This window comes from Anabrus simplex, chromosome 2 (assembly GCF_040414725.1).
Source record: "Anabrus simplex isolate iqAnaSimp1 chromosome 2, ASM4041472v1, whole genome shotgun sequence".
NCBI classification, from domain to species: Eukaryota; Metazoa; Arthropoda; class Insecta; order Orthoptera; family Tettigoniidae; genus Anabrus; species Anabrus simplex.
In genome coordinates, this window is record NC_090266.1 from 1,194,167,523 (window position 1) to 1,194,184,149 (window position 16,627).

The window sequence follows — 16,627 nt, forward strand, 5'->3', positions numbered from 1 at the left end:
ATGATATTGGAGTGTGTTGCTGGAATGAAAGATGACAGAGAAAACCGGAGTACCCGGAGAAAAACCTGTCCTGCCTCTGCTTTGTCCAGCACAAGTCTCACATGGAGTGACCGGGGTTTGAACCACGGAACCAAGTGGTGAGAGGCCAGCGTGCGGCTGCCTGAGCCATGGAGGCTTACAGAGGTACCATATCAGTGTTATTTATTACTCAACAAAACAACAAATGAGAGCCTTTACTACAATATAGCATTGGTTTCTCAATTTGAGTTACTGAATACAGCATACATCAGTACCTTTAATACTGGGCAACACGTCCCCATGCACTGATGCATGCATTTGTCTTGGCATACCGATCACTAATTCATCAAGGTAATGTTGGTCCAAATTGCTGCATTCCTCAATGGTGATTTGGTGTATACCTCGCAGAGTGGTTGGTGGGTCGTGGCGTCCATGCACAGACTTCTTTAATTCATCCCAGGCATGTTCAATACAGTTTATGTCCAGGCAACACAATGGCCATTCAAGTCAAATAATATTGTGATTACGAAGGAAGTCCTTAATAAGAACTGCATGATGGATGCATGCATTGTTGTCCATTAAGACAAATTCTCCAAAATGCTGGTGATATGGTGTCATCATGGGTCAGAGGATGTCGTTCCAGCATTGTACAGCCGTGACAATGGCCTGCATGAGTAGGAGTGGAGTATAGTGGCCCCACATAATACCACCCCAATATATCAGGGAATCACCACATTGCTGCATGTGACGGACAGGGTCCCGAGACATAAAGCCTGATCAGAATGCTTTCGAACATGTTTACGACAGTCGTCAGAAACAAGGCTTATGCGACACTCATCGGTGAAAAAGACCTTATACCAATTCTGAATAGACCATTCGGCATAATGTTGGGATCAAATGTAGTGCACCCCATGATGTATACGTTTGAGAGCTAAATCTCGACATGGGCATCGAAAGGGAAGTTTTACCTTGTGCAACCTATTTCTCACCATTTGAGTTGAAGCACAGAGGCATGTGGCTGCTTGAAGACCATTGTTCAGCGTAGTGGCACTGCAGTCGGGTTTCTGAACTGAAATTCGAAGGTAACAGTTATCTACTACAGTCGTAGCCCTTGGACTACCTGTACAAGGCAAATCATCAAAAGTTCCCGTCTTCCTGTACTGCTTCCATATTCAAATATTATCATTTTGATTACAGCATACACATTTAACAACTGCCCTTGTTGACCATCCTTTTTGATATAATGTGATTATGCGTACACATTCACACGTCGACAATGCACGTTGTGCCATCCAAGACGTTCACTACACAGCTTGTAACACACCTCTAATGCTTCCAAACTAGCGCTAGAACTTCAACTGAAATACTACCTCCCATTTGAGCGTGGCATTTACCTGTGGGTTGGTGTATGTGCAGTTGCAAGTATGTTTACAAACATCCTAACGGTCATCTTTCAGGTCTGCACGTGCCAGTCAAAGATGGCAACACAATTAAATGACACACAGGGATGATGCAAGAATTTTTTAAATGCGTTTATATTACTGCTCGTCATTATTTCCCCACAATAAATCATAATTTTGTCACACTTTCTCATGAAGTGATTTGATTAAATCTACAAAGGATCTCCTCCAGTCATATTTCACTGTCACAGCTAGAGAAAAACAAGTAATCCGTTGTTATAAATTTACAACACATATACCCAGATTACCATTGCTTTGGAAGGCTGAAGCAGCAGCTGCTGCTGCTACTACTACTACTACTACTACTACTTCATGGCCTTTATTGGGGCTGGCATTGGGATGTGGATCTGACCCAGTTTTATGGCCGGGTGCCCTTCCTAACACCAACCATCAATGGTGGGATGTAACCACTATTGTTCCTCTAGTGGTTGGTAGTGTGGTGTGTTGTGAGTGCATAAAGAGAATGTATTACGACAAACAGACACATACTTAGACCCCCAAGCCAAAGAAACTAACCATACATAGTAAATCCCCAACCCAGCCAGTAATCAAACCCAAGGCCCTTCGAACTGAAGGCCAGTATGCTGATCATTCAGCCAAAGAGCTGGACTTTTATAAATTTCCTTGTAAGTTGCCAAAAGTAATGAAAATATTTTAAAAAGATTTTCATTAACCAGTATTATCTGAGCACTTTTTATCAATAGATTTGTGTACGGGTTTGAGGAGTAAGGAGGGAGCAATTCCGGTTCCGTAAGTATTGCCAACTGAATGGAAATGAAATCTGAATTGAATCGATAATATGATCGATCGATATGAATTTTGCTAAACCTTTGTTATCTTAAGCCAACAACTGTGTCACACACACATTATATAACATTACATAACATTTCTCGATGCGAATCTTATTCCTAGAGTGAATTCTATAGTTTGGCTTTGCTGTGTAAATAACAACAGTACTAGTACGTAAAGTGTACGCCAGATGTTGCACAGCGATGTATAAGCGATTCATAGTTTGTGTTTCAAAGGTTGCCAGTACGAATCTCGAAGATTGCCGAGGTCGACCAATTCAGCACTAGGGTGTAAATCTATCCAGAAAAGGTGCGCAGATAATAAGGACTATACAGATTTAGTTTTATATTTTTGATATACACTTCCTCAAACAGAGTGAAGTGCCCCAGCAAAGAAATAAAGAGCCGATCGAGCACTGAGCAGGACAATGCTAGGGAGATGATACAAATTCCTACTCTGTCACAACATATGTAAATGACTCAAGCTGGAGAAATGAGACAGAGGGAGAAAATAAAGAGAGATGACAAACTGGAAATATCCCAGTTTGGAAACAACACACGTGTCATTGTTCTTACTGATTGTTTTTTTTTTTATTTCAGAAGAATGCATCAGCTATCCAGTTCCTTTTTCTCTCAACCAAAATGTAAATCTGAATCTGCCACAACCAATGGATCTTATTGTTTGGAATTTTTGCAGTACAACACCAGGGCACTGCTTCATGCCCTTAGATTCATTTCTATATGTACTGGTGATTTCATTACCCCCGCCTCCTTTCCCTAATTCTCTTAACTTTTTACCTATTCTTACCATCGTTTCTGTCCACCTATTTAATATCTTGTTCCCCCTTAAACCATCCTGATTCTATTTTTCTGTCTTTTTCATGGATTACTGCCCCTTCTTTTATTAGTCAGATGATATTTTCTAACTCACAGGTGAGAAAACAACAAACTACTGTTAAATGAGACACAGTTTCATGAACTACTTTTTCAAATGTAATAACGCCATCTGGTGACCAAAAGGATACCTATTTTATCAACAGAGTATTAGTCAATTGAGTTCAAACTTTTTGAAATTATTAGAGCATTTTTGATTGGTTGCGATTCACTTCTAAGGTGGTATAGTAAAATCCTTGCAAAACAAGGATTTCCTGCAGTTTCTCTCTCTTTACATGGACGAAATATTATGCCTATTATTTTAGGCTGTGAAAGCATTAATCTGAAACACAGTGTTTATCATTTGCTATCAAATGAAAATATTTTGTTGGTACACATAAAGGTAGGATGTTTCCCATAGCAAAAATCTCTAGTTGAGGGTTTGGAAGACAAGTTACCAGATTTGTTTTAGATAAACACACCTTCATTATTTCCAGGATTTCTTGGAAGTATATTCAAGTAAATGTAATGTTTATGACCTTTTACATACGCAAGACAAAACATAGCAGAATGTAATTCAAAGCACATATTATCAGTAGGGAATGAAGTCCGGACACCAAAGCATTGCCTAAAGGCAGGTACAGGTACAAAGAATGCTAGTTGAAGGATTGATGTCAGTTTACTTTAATGATGTACCTTAAGGCTAAAATGCAAAATGAAGGATGTTGCGCGAAGGGCATTCTGTTCATTCAAAGTTTAATGTACACAGTTGGACATTGCAACAATATTGGTGATATTGAAAGTACAACATTCATTTACATTTAAAATGTATCACCACTTTCTAGAAATAAGAGAATGAGGCGAGTCATTTTGTGAATGTGTCTCATACCCTAATCATTTTAGTCACCTAACTACACTAACCAATGTTTCGATTCAAGTAGAGAGGCGCTCTGTATATGTCCCAGTACCACCCCGAGTTGATGTAAACAACACAATTTGTATAACACATGGTGTACTTAATTTCATATGTTCGGTGTCCGAACTTTCATCCCTAATTATTAGTTACATAAAAACCTCCTACAGAATCCAATGCCAAGTTGGCTACAGGAAATTGTAATTTACCTGATGATTACTAATATGACAGAAGCTGCATTTTATGTATTATTAGTAGAATTAGATACTCAAGAAAAAGAGAGCTTTGAATAAAAGAGACTTGTTTAGCTGGAGGAAGATGGGTCAACTAGGTTTTTTTTAGTGGCTAAATACCTACCACAGTGTAAGATAATAGAACAATCAACAAGAGATGAGACTACGTGAAAGTTACCTGTTTGTCCTTACTCCTCAAGATCGCTGAAAATATGAAAGTACTGACAAGCACACAAGTGGGATGCACTAGTGCGCTAGAAAGCATTGTGAGAACTCTTGAGTACACTGTGTTACCCTAATGGAACGGACAACAAATCCCATAGCACAGCACTGAATTCTATGAAAATTCTTATTAAATGACCATCTATAATATCACAGTTAACCCTATTTAATATCATGTTGAGAAATAAAATTGCTGCAAACAGCAGTTGCTGACTGAAACCAGGCTAGAAATGCAAGTTTAACTATATCGATATCAGCACAAAACTAAAAGCAAGGGACAGAACAGCTGCAGTTTTTTCTCTAGTACATGCATGACTTCATGGTGATAGTGTCCTTTTAAGGAAAATCTGGAGTACAATAGCCCGCCACCTCTCTACAGCACAGCACTGAATTCTATTAAAATTCTTATTAAATGACCATCTATAATATCACAGTTAACCCTATTTAATATCATGTTGAGAAATAAAATTGCTGCAAACAGCAGTTGCTGACTGAAACCAGGCTAGAAATGCAAGTTTAACTATATCGATATCAGCGCAAAACTAAAAGCAAGGGACAGAACAGCTGCAGTTTTTTCTCTAGTACATGCATGACTTCATGGTGATAGTGTCCCTTTAAGGAAAATGTGGAGTATAACAGCCCGCCACCTCTCTACAAGAAGCAGTATAAAGTGTTATAACTAAGTGAATAGCCACAATTTATTAATATACATTAGTACAGTATATGGTCAATCATCAGATATGCTAATTTAGGTGAAATAATTAAAGATATCTACAAAAATAGTACCAGTTTATAAAATGCATATAAAATTATCATTGGGGTTGCATCTGTAAAGGAGGGAACCTTTCTTCTGCAGTTTATTATCATTATTATTATTATTATTATTATTATTATTATTATTATAAAGAAAAAAGAATCTTGGTTCTGGGCCATACAATGGTGGTGATGACTGACTGAACACCCTACAACAGGCCTGGCTATTTCAATCTCACGCCTTGCCGACGCCAGAAGGAAGCCTTGTTTCTGGTGTTCTGGAGAATATCAGAGCGCGTGAGAATGATGCCAGAAAGTGTCAGAGTGTTCTGGCAATTGCCAGAGGGTGTGAGAATGTTCCACCCTCATCTAAGACAATGCGAATGCTGCCCTGGCAAAACTCCGCATGTGAATGGTTGACTGGTCCCCTTGTTTTGGAAGGGTGATGCATGCAAACTGGGAGTTTATATCCTAAGGCAGGAGTTAGCACCTTTCATTCTGATCTTGATTCTCTTTGTCAAGGCAGACTCATCCACTCCAAGCTCTCATTCCACCTGGGGAGTTCCGGCCTACGTAACGCGATAATATAAGTTTTATTTTCCTTTACACAGCTTAACTTAATCTTTTCACTTGCAGGAATTTTGCGGGGCAGTCTCGCATCTTCGATGATTTAATTTAATAAAAAAAGTGCTTTTCAGCGCTTTGATGCATTTTTATTTGGGGGCATACAACCTTCCCATACACATTGTAATATTTAAGTTACCCAACTCACAACAAAAATTATGTTATTGTAGTTTTCTTTGTTTGCCTGTTTCTAGTAGAATGGGACTAGCCACTGCAATAAAAGAACAATTCCGAACTAGGTCTGTAACTGGATATGCCGCCGCCTCACAGTACGTATCCATTATATGGAAGTAATTTCACGGTCATGTTTATTAGAATCCCCCTAATACCTGCTAGCTTACTTGTGTATTCTAATTTGCTACTGTTTAACCTTTGTTTCTAAAATTTTAAATTCCTTTCTTATCACTTTTAAACCTGACTGCATTTATTTGGTGCATGGAATATCACTCGGGTTCTGAAGGCACGACTATCAACCCTCCTACACCTGCAAGCACGGCTCAAGTTGATGGGTTGCCTTCAATTGTTTTTTTTTTTTTCTTTTTTTTCAAAGTGTAGTATGTTAATGTTATATTTATTGTTCTATAATCCTAGACCTCAATTGTCATCTTATTCGTAAGGCAGACAATGATTTCGGTTTAATAACATAAATAATATCTTCAAATCATTTTGTGAGTGCCACCGAGCACTGTGTCAATGTCTGTTAATATAGTTAAGCTATGTAAGTTTTAACAACAAATTTATGAAGGTTATTAAGGAATTTTATGTTTAATAAAAGATATTTTAAGAAACCTGATAGTTCTGCTTGAGAATGCACTACCAAGTTATGGTCACGGTAGGGCTGTCCAGCATCTTCCACATCCTGTTGTCCATCTATTCATATTACTTTTAGTCGTCCTTGTTTTGTGTATTTTGTTTATCTTCCTCTTGTTTATTATTATGTTATTGTTTTATGTGTATAATGTTCCCACATGGTACAAAAATAATAAAAGCATAACTCAAGGGATTGTGTCTCCAAAAAACAAGCACAACCATCAGGGCTATGGGAAAGAGAGATCAAGTATTTAGAAAACAAAATCATGGCCATGTGAGCAGAATGTGAAGAAATCAATGACAATACTGGCAGAGTTCATCAACCTCAGGAAGAGCAAACAAAAATGGGCAATATATGAGCCACTGAGAGCCAAAGTGGTCAAGTCAAGAAATGTCAGTTTTTGAGTTATACTACTCAATACACTTATAACGCATGAAAATTTGTTGTGAAGAAGTGGTATAACGATAACTTTCATGGGAGACGCTGAGAGCGCTAGATGCATTCTTCCCATCACGCCAGAGTGGAGCGCATTTACAGGAATAGTGGTATAAGTCGAGCGTCATGGCCATGTGGTTGTGTTGTTCTGTGTTCATTAACCTTGTTATTTAGGTTCTAAAATCAAAAAGCCCTGGTAACTGTGCTAGTAAGTATCAGTATTCTTTTCTTTATTTAGATTTTTAACATTCAGGTGTTATTAAAGTAATTGGCATCAAAAGGCTCCCAAAGAAGCAGGGTCCTGCCTTCTAAAGCATGTTGAACTCCGTGCCCATGATGCTCATCATGTGATAGCATACAGTGATGCAGCAACTGGTCAAATTCGGAATTCAAAACTTGCACTAATTTGGATAGAGATTGTAAAGAACTCAAGAAATGAAATCCAAGTGGTTGACCATGCTATCAGGACACTCCTTTTTTCCAAACGATTGGGATTTTGGAGTTATCGAGAGAAATTCAAGAACTGCTCAAATTTTCACTGCGGATGATTGGTGTAATACCATTCAAAAGGCAAGAAGAAAACAACCCTTTGCCGTTTATAGAATGGCTCTGAATGACTGTCTCAATAAAGACAGAGAAAAGTGTAACATTTAGAAAGATGAACACGCAAAATGAAAAGTTCAGTTGGCTTCATGTTCGACGGCTTCGTTTTCAGAAAGACTCTCCTCATCTCATTCTCTACAAGGAATCCCTTTCAAAACATTGGACATTACTCCTTCACATCGTGTTCATGGCCATGCTTGTTTGTCTGGTGTTCAACTCATCCCTCTCAACAACGCTGTGCGACCTGTCACCGAGGCTAACAAGAGAGACACGATGACCCTTCTCCCATACATCCCTCCGGTACACCACACTTTCTTCAATCAACTGACAACTGTGAATTCGGCTGTGGAGTATGGACCTGATTATGTCGATCCATTACAAGAGATTGTTAAATTGAGTAAACTGCCATCTCCCATTATAAAGTCTGTTTAAATTTCAGCATGATAATTTAATTTTCAGAAATTTTGACATTTGGGCAAAACAATTTATTTATAATTTATGAGTGTCCGTACTGATGAACTATTAGACTAGATTGCGTAGCTAGCATTTAACAACAGAGCAATTATTTTAACTCAATCTGCGAGAGAAAAAGTTGTAATGGAAGCCGTATGTGCATTTTCACATCTACTGTACAACATTATGTTTCTATAACAATTACTTTATAAATACATTGCCATATTAGATGTTAAAACACAACCTATACATTTTCCTTTTACTCAACTTCGCCAAAACATTTATCGAAAGAGTGGTACAACTCTTGATTTGTACCACTTTACCTTTCGCTATGAGTAAACTGCTGACAGGAAAAGATGTACTCCAAATTTTAGGAACGATAAAAAGCAATTTAAGGAACAAATAACTAAAATGTCTTTATTAAATATAATTTTAATATATCGTCCGCATATTTCATCAAATGAATCATGAATTCTTGTAAAGCCTGAATTTACATGAAACTAAATGCAAAACCTTTAATTTCTCAGAATGGGAAAAAATTGACTTAGACCACTTTGGTTCTCAGCGGCTCATATATGAAAATGATAAGAAAATGTGGAATAAGCCTTCAAGCTAGAATATTGCAGTAAATCTAAGACAAATAATATGGCAGCAAATTAAAAACAAAGAAAAAAGATGATGGCATGAGAGAGTATCATAAGACAGGGCCAAAACATAGTTCACAAAAGTTAGAAATTGATTTACAATTAAATAAGAGAAAAATAAAAAGAGAATGAAAGGAAAAACTGCCTTATAAAAGGAACAACAGATTTATCATGAAGTCCAGATGATAAATAACGGATGAGGATGTAAACCAGTATTGTGGACATAGGATGACAGAACACATACATCATGCTGAGATCATAACCGAAAGAGGCCGGAAGATCAACAGAGACTAAAAGTCCTACGTAGCCCTAGGTGAGGCATCACAAATTAAGGGTATTATTCCACACGTACTTTGTTTTCTGCAAGAATGCTATATTATTCAGGGAGTGATTAAGAAGGTTTTTAAAAGAAAATAACTTTCTAATACTTTATAACAGGGCCACTCAGGGTGCATGCGCTTTGTGTATGCACTGTGCAAAAGACGACCGCTTGGTTGACCAGAGTGCAGACCCCCACTCCTCGAGCAATAGTGCGGTCTCTCTCTTTCCCCGCGCCTGTCTCGCTCGCTCCTCCTGTCTCCCTCTTCCTCACTTGCTGCATAGCGCTCCAAATCCGAGTCGAATTGAGCTGAGCTTACCCGAGTAGCCCAGAGACGAAGTGTTGGTCCGAGCCGTGCCGAGCGGGAGCGATGCACAGTGCACGGAGCTCTTGCGCCTTGATTTGCATGCACGAGATTTTGGGCGTTTGAGAGGCCCTGCTTTATAAGAATAACTCACAGTTATGAAAACGGTTGTCTTCAAAGGCCATTATGCGAGGGTTGCATGTTGATGTAAGCCTTGTCAAAACACAAGACACAATTGACTTCTTCTCATATACATACTGTGGGTGGAGGAGGAAGCATTCATTGCTCAGTCTGTATTCCTGGAGAAATCATACCATGGGTAAGATACTGTTTGATTTATAGTACTGGGAGCCAAACTCTGGTCAAATACAGGCCTTCTTTGATTCAACCGAAGATGCAGCAATGGTATTCTACTTCAATCAACTCTAGATATAAACGAGCACAGACAAGGCGTACGGCAGTCAGAACCTCAGTTTACTTATTTTGAGGGACAGTTGGTCCTCCCCTCCTCCAGCTCCAGAATTTACTGTATTCCTTATTCTTGTGGGATGGTGTATAATTGAATTACCAAGTGCAGTATTTTATTTTTCCGTGTGGCTATTTCTAGCCGAGTGCAGCCCTTGTAAGGCAGACCCTCCGATGAGGGTGGGCAGCATCTGCCATGCGTAGATAACTGCGTGTTATTGTGGTGGAGGATAGTGTTATGTGTGGTGTGTGAGTTGCAGGGATGTTGGGGACAGCACAAACACCCAGCCCCCAGCCCATTGGAATTAACCGATGAAGGTTAAAATCCCCGACCCGGCCAGGAATCGAACCCGGGACCCCTCTGAACCGAAGGTCAGTACGCTGACCATTCAGCCAATGAATCGGACTACCAAGTGCAGTACGACAACACCACAATTGAAGAACACAAGCATCAATGTCACCTGAACCAGTATGAGAAATCGGTTGTTACTAAGCAACAACTGAACGATCTGGATCAGGACATAAAATTTAAAGAAACGAATGTTCTGGTTTCTACATGCCACTTCGATACTCGTTTACGCTGAGATCATGATGTCTCATGAATGAGGCAATGGATCTTCTACTGCCCATTTCTAGGTCCTCCATTGATTCCAACTTCTAGCTTCTCACTAAGGATCTTACTATAAGCATTCCCATTATATTGTGCCCCTGGAGTAGTAAATGCGTACGCATTTCTTTAAAAAGTATTCATTCCTATAGTCGAGCCACCAGCTGTCCGGCTCTGACTTATTGTGATGTAAAGAAAAAAGAGAGGAGAGAACAGTATTGCCAACCTATTAGTGTTGGCTACTGAATGCATGATTCGAAGCAGTGTATCGATTCATTCAAGTGTCCGAGTGAATCAATTCACAGGAACGGCGAGCTCACGGCACACGATTCAGCTTACTCCCAGCGGACAGTGCTGAGTGGCGCACTCACTGGACGTTGACGGGGAGCCGAGCTTCCGCTGCTGCGAGACGGTGAATCATGGCACATCGAAAGAATCGTGAACGAGCGCGGCTCAGTGAGACACGATACACACGGCTCCTTATCGGCTCACTGGACACGCGGAGAGCCGAGCTTCCGCTGCAGCGAGACGGTGAATCATGGCACATCGAAAGAATCGTGAACGAGCGCGGCTCAGTGAGACACATGATACACACGGCTCCTTATCGGCTCACTGCAGCGAGACATACAGTGAGCCATGGCACACGGAAAGAATCGTGAACGACCCGGCTCAGTGAGACACAAGATATGCACGGCTCCTTATCGACTCACTGCAGCGAGACATACAGTGAGCCATGCTACACTGAAAGAATCGTATGCTATAATGGACTCTCGAGCTCGGCTCATTTGAAAATAATACCCATTTGCATTCACTGTCCTCTTCTTACAGGGAGGTTTAAATAATAGATGGATTTATTTGCAGTGTTAAAAAGGTAGTCACAACATAATTCTGAAGTAGCTAGTAAGTAGGTAGGCTATTAGGTTATACTATTTATTAGTTTAATGAATCTTAGTATTATAATGTAGTTGGCATTTGACAATTAAACTCGACTCTAGCCTGCCCTATGACTATGAGTCATGCTCATGACCACTCAAAAGTACCTATTTTATATTGGGAAGAACGGCTCAGTATTTTCTCAGTTCATATGTCACATCGTTGCACAAGACTTCAATCATATGTGGACAGACGCAATAACAGTATGTTGAATCAGAAAACCAGCGGGCTACTGTACATCTCGGGTAGCCTATACAAAATATGATGATTTTAAAAAATCCTCAGCTGATAGAAAAATACATATTTTCAGAAATGACTGAGTGAGTTGTCGTGCGGTTAATACCACGTGGCTATGCGCTTGCATTCGGGAGATGGTGGGTTTGAATCCCACCGTCAGCAGCCGTTAAGATGGTTTTCCGTAGTTTCCCCATTTTCACACCAGGAAATGCTGGGACTGTACCTTAATTCAGGCCATGGCTGCTACCTTCCTAATCCTAACCTTTCCCACCCTGCGTCGCCGGAAGGCTTCGATGTATTAAAGTAACTAGCATTTTTTCTAAGAAAGGAGTTCATAGTATGAAGACCAGACGGCAGCTGCGAGCACTGAATGCTGTTGCTGCTGTCTTACCAGCACATACTATACAGATGCAGTAGGAGCGGTGACCAATGAGCCGTGAATCAGATCACTGTATTGATTCAGTAAAGTGAACGGAATCAAATGAATCGATTCAGTAAAATGAATCAAATGTCCCATCACTACAACCTATGGCAATTTGAAACTATAGACATAACCTTGAAAACACTATTATGAATTATCATTGTGCCATATGATTTTAATATTAAATCACTGAAGCCAACACCCTTCGTCGATTTGATGTTATTGTTTTAATTAAGTTATTTTACAGCAAAATATACTAAGAGTTCTGCTAGTGGTAGAATAACTGTCACGGTTTGCAATGCCTGGCGTCACTGCCATGCCAGATTATTATTATTATTATTTTACAATTTTGCTTTATGTCACACTGCACACTGACATATATAGGTCTTATAGCAATGATGGGATAGGAAAGACCTAAGAGTGGGAAGGAAACAGCCTTGGCCTTAATTAAGGTACAGCGCCAGCATTTGCCTGTTGTGAAAATGGGAAACCACGGAAAACCATCTTCACAGCTGCCGACCGTCAGATTTAAGATATAACAGCAAGCAAGAATCACCGTTCAAGTTGCCAGGGTACCGTCTACTGCCGGTGCGGTGATGCCATCGGTTTGAAGATAAACATATGGCCTCATTTGCTCTCTAGCCTGCATGAAGTGCTTGTGTTCACGCTTTGTGTATACCATTCTTTTTTCTTAGTGTATCATGGCCAGTGGATCATCAGAAACGATTTTTAAAAATCAGTTATTATACAAGCTAAAGCCGTGAATTTATATGCCGGGTACGTGAATATTTTGAGAAAGAGGGTGATAACTGTGGGTCACTTCTTTCTGTTACAAAAGTGATGGATTGAGTTTGTGACTCTTTAAAAGTAGGTAAGATGACTGTGAAAAGTGTAACGAAAGAAAAGTGTCCAGTGGATCATAATACACCTTCTGAAGTGGTATGTATTCCTGAAAAACATAGACCAAGACATCACTAGATGCATTTCAGAAGAATGCTATAAGGTGACATTTAATATGATATGAGGAGGGAATTTCCCACACATGAGAAACTACTTTCCTATTTGGAGGAATCTCACTTATTCAGTGGAGGAAAGACCAGGTTAAGTACAGTACTCGAGAGAACTTGGCTTTCATTAAAGTGTGGCTTATTCCCTTTGGAATAGTTGATGCGAGTACATAAATTTTTTTCATTTTATTGCAATATTTTATTATTTCAGTGCTACTATTCCCAGGGTTTTACGAGGGCAGATCAGCAAATAATGTATAACAAATTTTTTTCCCAAAACATTCAATATATACCAAGGCCAAACAAATCACAAGCCTACTTTTCTACATAGTCACCAAGTCTCTCAACACATTTCTCCCATTGTGATACCAGTTTCAATATGCCCTGTTCGTAGAAGTCCGTTTGGTTGGAGTGTAAGTCATCTGCAGACTGATGATTTCACTTCCGCATCTGTTGCAAAGTGTTAGCTGGCCAGGAATTTCTTCATGGGACCAAACAGATGAAAGTCTGACGGTGCCAGGCCCGGATTGTATGGTGAATGCTGGAGCACCTCCCACCCAAAATTTGGCGAGTTTCTCATGAACAGGAGCAGCAACATGGAGACGGGCATTGTCATGAAAAAGTTTGACACCGTCGGCATTAATGTTGCAGCGTTTGTTACGAAGGGCACGATGCAACTTAACCAAGTTTTAATGTAGGCTGCAGCATTCAATGTAGTCCTGTGTTCAGCAAAGTCCATGAATAACACACCAAGCATGTCCCAGAATATTGTCACAAGCACCTTCCTAGCAGATTGAGTCACTATGAATTTTTTCATACTGGGGAATCAGCATGTTTCCAGTCTATAGAGGCCTGCTTGGTTTCAGGCGTGTAGTGGTACGTCCATGACTCATCACCAGTGACGATTCCCTTGAGAAAGTCATGCCCTCCTACGGCATAACGCATTAAGTGATCCATGCTTGTCATCATTTGCTGGCCCTTGTGATTGTCTGTCAGGTTCTTAGGCACCCAGCGAGCACTAACTTCATGGAATTTCAACGTGTCATGAACAATGTCATACACCGCACCATAGGAAATGTTGAAAGTCTGGGATAAGGTTCGCAGATGCACACACCAGTCATTCAAAATTGCTGCCTCAATGGCGCAGACATTCTGTGGAGTTAAAGCTGTTACCGGCCGCCCGGAGCGTGGCGAATCGCTAAGGTTCACATGGCACTCTTGGAAGAATGCACACCACCTGGAGACATTGCTACGGTCCAGACGGTCATCCCCATACACGCCATGCATGTCTCTGTGAATTTCACTCTGTGTATGCCCATTGGCCCACAAATATCGAACTACACTTCGCTGCTCTTCACACGTGGACGACAGAAACATGCACGCCATGCTTGTTTCATTGTGCAGGCTTTTCTCGCTAGAGTTGCACATGAAAACAAAATACCCTCTGCAGCACAAACTTCAAACTATATTGTCGTAAAATTTCAACATTCCAGCTGCAATACCAGGGAAGAAAAAAAAATTATTGTGTGTTACTTTCCGATCTCCCCTCGTATTTTTAAATCTGACTTACTTTAATTACAGTGATACTATTTACAGAGTTTGGGTTTATTATTACGTTTATAGTCTGCTATGATTGAGTTATTAGGTTATTCTATTCTCTTAGTGTGCTTAATTTTGAATAGATGTTTTGTTGTTATATTTATGCTATCCTTGGTGTGTGATTAATTTTGACTGGAACGTTTTAGTATTATGGTTATACTATTCTTAGCTTCCAATATATTGGAGGCAATTTTTTCATTTTTCCATATGAATTTCCACTGCATTAACACAGAATGTATGTTATAGTGTAATATTCATCTTTAACTTGTGTGTGTGACAGACCGAAAAGCTTTTAAATTACATGTAACTGAGTCAAAAATGGAAAGTATGACTTCCTTCTTAACAAATGCCATTTTCACACAATTATTTTGGCATGCAGTTCAAAACTAGCAAAAATAAGTTACTTTATAAATTAAGAGACAGGGGAAGTAATATTCATTCTTTCTTTCTTTCTTTCCTTCTTAATCTGTTTACTCTCCAGGGTTGGTTTTTTCCCCTTGGACTCTGCGAGGGTTCCCACCTCTACCGCCTCAAGGGCAGTGTCCTGGAGTGCGAGACATTGGGTCGGGGTATAAAACTGGGGAGGAGGACCAGTACCCCTCCCAGGCGGACTTACCTGCTATGCTGAACAGGGGCCTTGGTGAGGGATGGGAAGATTGGAAGGGATAGACAAGGAAGAGGGAAGGAACCGGCTGTGGCCGTAAGTTAGGTACCATCCCGGCATTTGCCTGGAGGAGAAGTGGGAAACCACAGAAAACCACTTTGAGGATGGCTGAGGTGGGAATCGAATCCACCTCTACTCAGTTGACCTCCCGAGGCTGAGTGGACCCCGTTCCAGCCCTCGTACCACTTTTCAAATTTCATGGCAGAGCTGGGAACCGAACCCGGGCCTCCGGGGGTGACAGCTAATCACACTAACCACTACACCACAGAGGCGGACGGAAGCAATATTACCAAATAAAATAAAAACTCATGGCAGCCATGTGTTTACATTCAGCAATCACCTATCGACAAAACTAGCATTCTGCAGCGGTGGAACATGTGAACTAGCCCGTGTCATCAGCTCACTATATTATTCTTTGGGCCGATGACCTTAGATGTTAGGCCCCTTTAAACAACAAGCATTATTATATTTTTTTTTGTTATGTATATAGCATTATTATTGCAATAATACAAAAACATGAAAGCCATACTATAAAAATATATTGATTTACAATTATTATCAGGTTTTAATTTCTCTGTTGACAATTTGTAGCCAAATTAATTTATATCAGAAACCTAGGTATTCACCTTCTGGAAAGTTTGGTAAACCTGTAACCTTGTGGCAGAATACAAGCACACCTGCCATGGAACATTTTTAGATCAATATTTACAGTAAAACCCAGAAAAGTGAAGGGTTAACTGAATATCATGATGATGTCAGAAAATACTACCATCTAGACGATGCAATCAGAATTCAATTGTTGAGTGAATATTTGCATAAAAATGCTGCAGTGTTAATGTTGTATGTAATTATTTGTTGAAATTTAACTGCTGGAGTTAATGTTAACCATTTCCCTATTTCTCCTGAAGTATACTCTACTGTGGATAATGGTTGATACAGTAATCATCTGAATGTTTTCTAAAGAGTTTATGGTAAGATGATACATGATACAAACTGGAGGAAGTATGGCCTTATGATCAAGACCAAGCCAACAGCCATGCTGTGAGTCTACTCCCAGCCATACTCAAAGACCATCAATATCTCTAACATCACTACAGGGGAAATACGGTGCATTATGACTGAATATACAATCTCAAGCAAAGCGTATCAGCTATTCTGAATACTACACAACTTTCTGACTGATGAGTAGAATGGTGGAAGAGCAATCAGGTTCAAGGCATGCTACAGCATGTAAATGCAAT

The 16,627-nt window shown here is 39.9% G+C and overlaps 1 protein-coding gene across 1 annotated transcript in view; it reads right to left on the reverse strand.

The window, feature by feature from the left end:
- The window catches only part of LOC136864785 (phospholipid-transporting ATPase VD), a 532,079-nt gene that overhangs the window by 14,928 nt on the left and 500,524 nt on the right, over nucleotides 1-16,627 (reverse strand). The window lies entirely within an intron of this gene.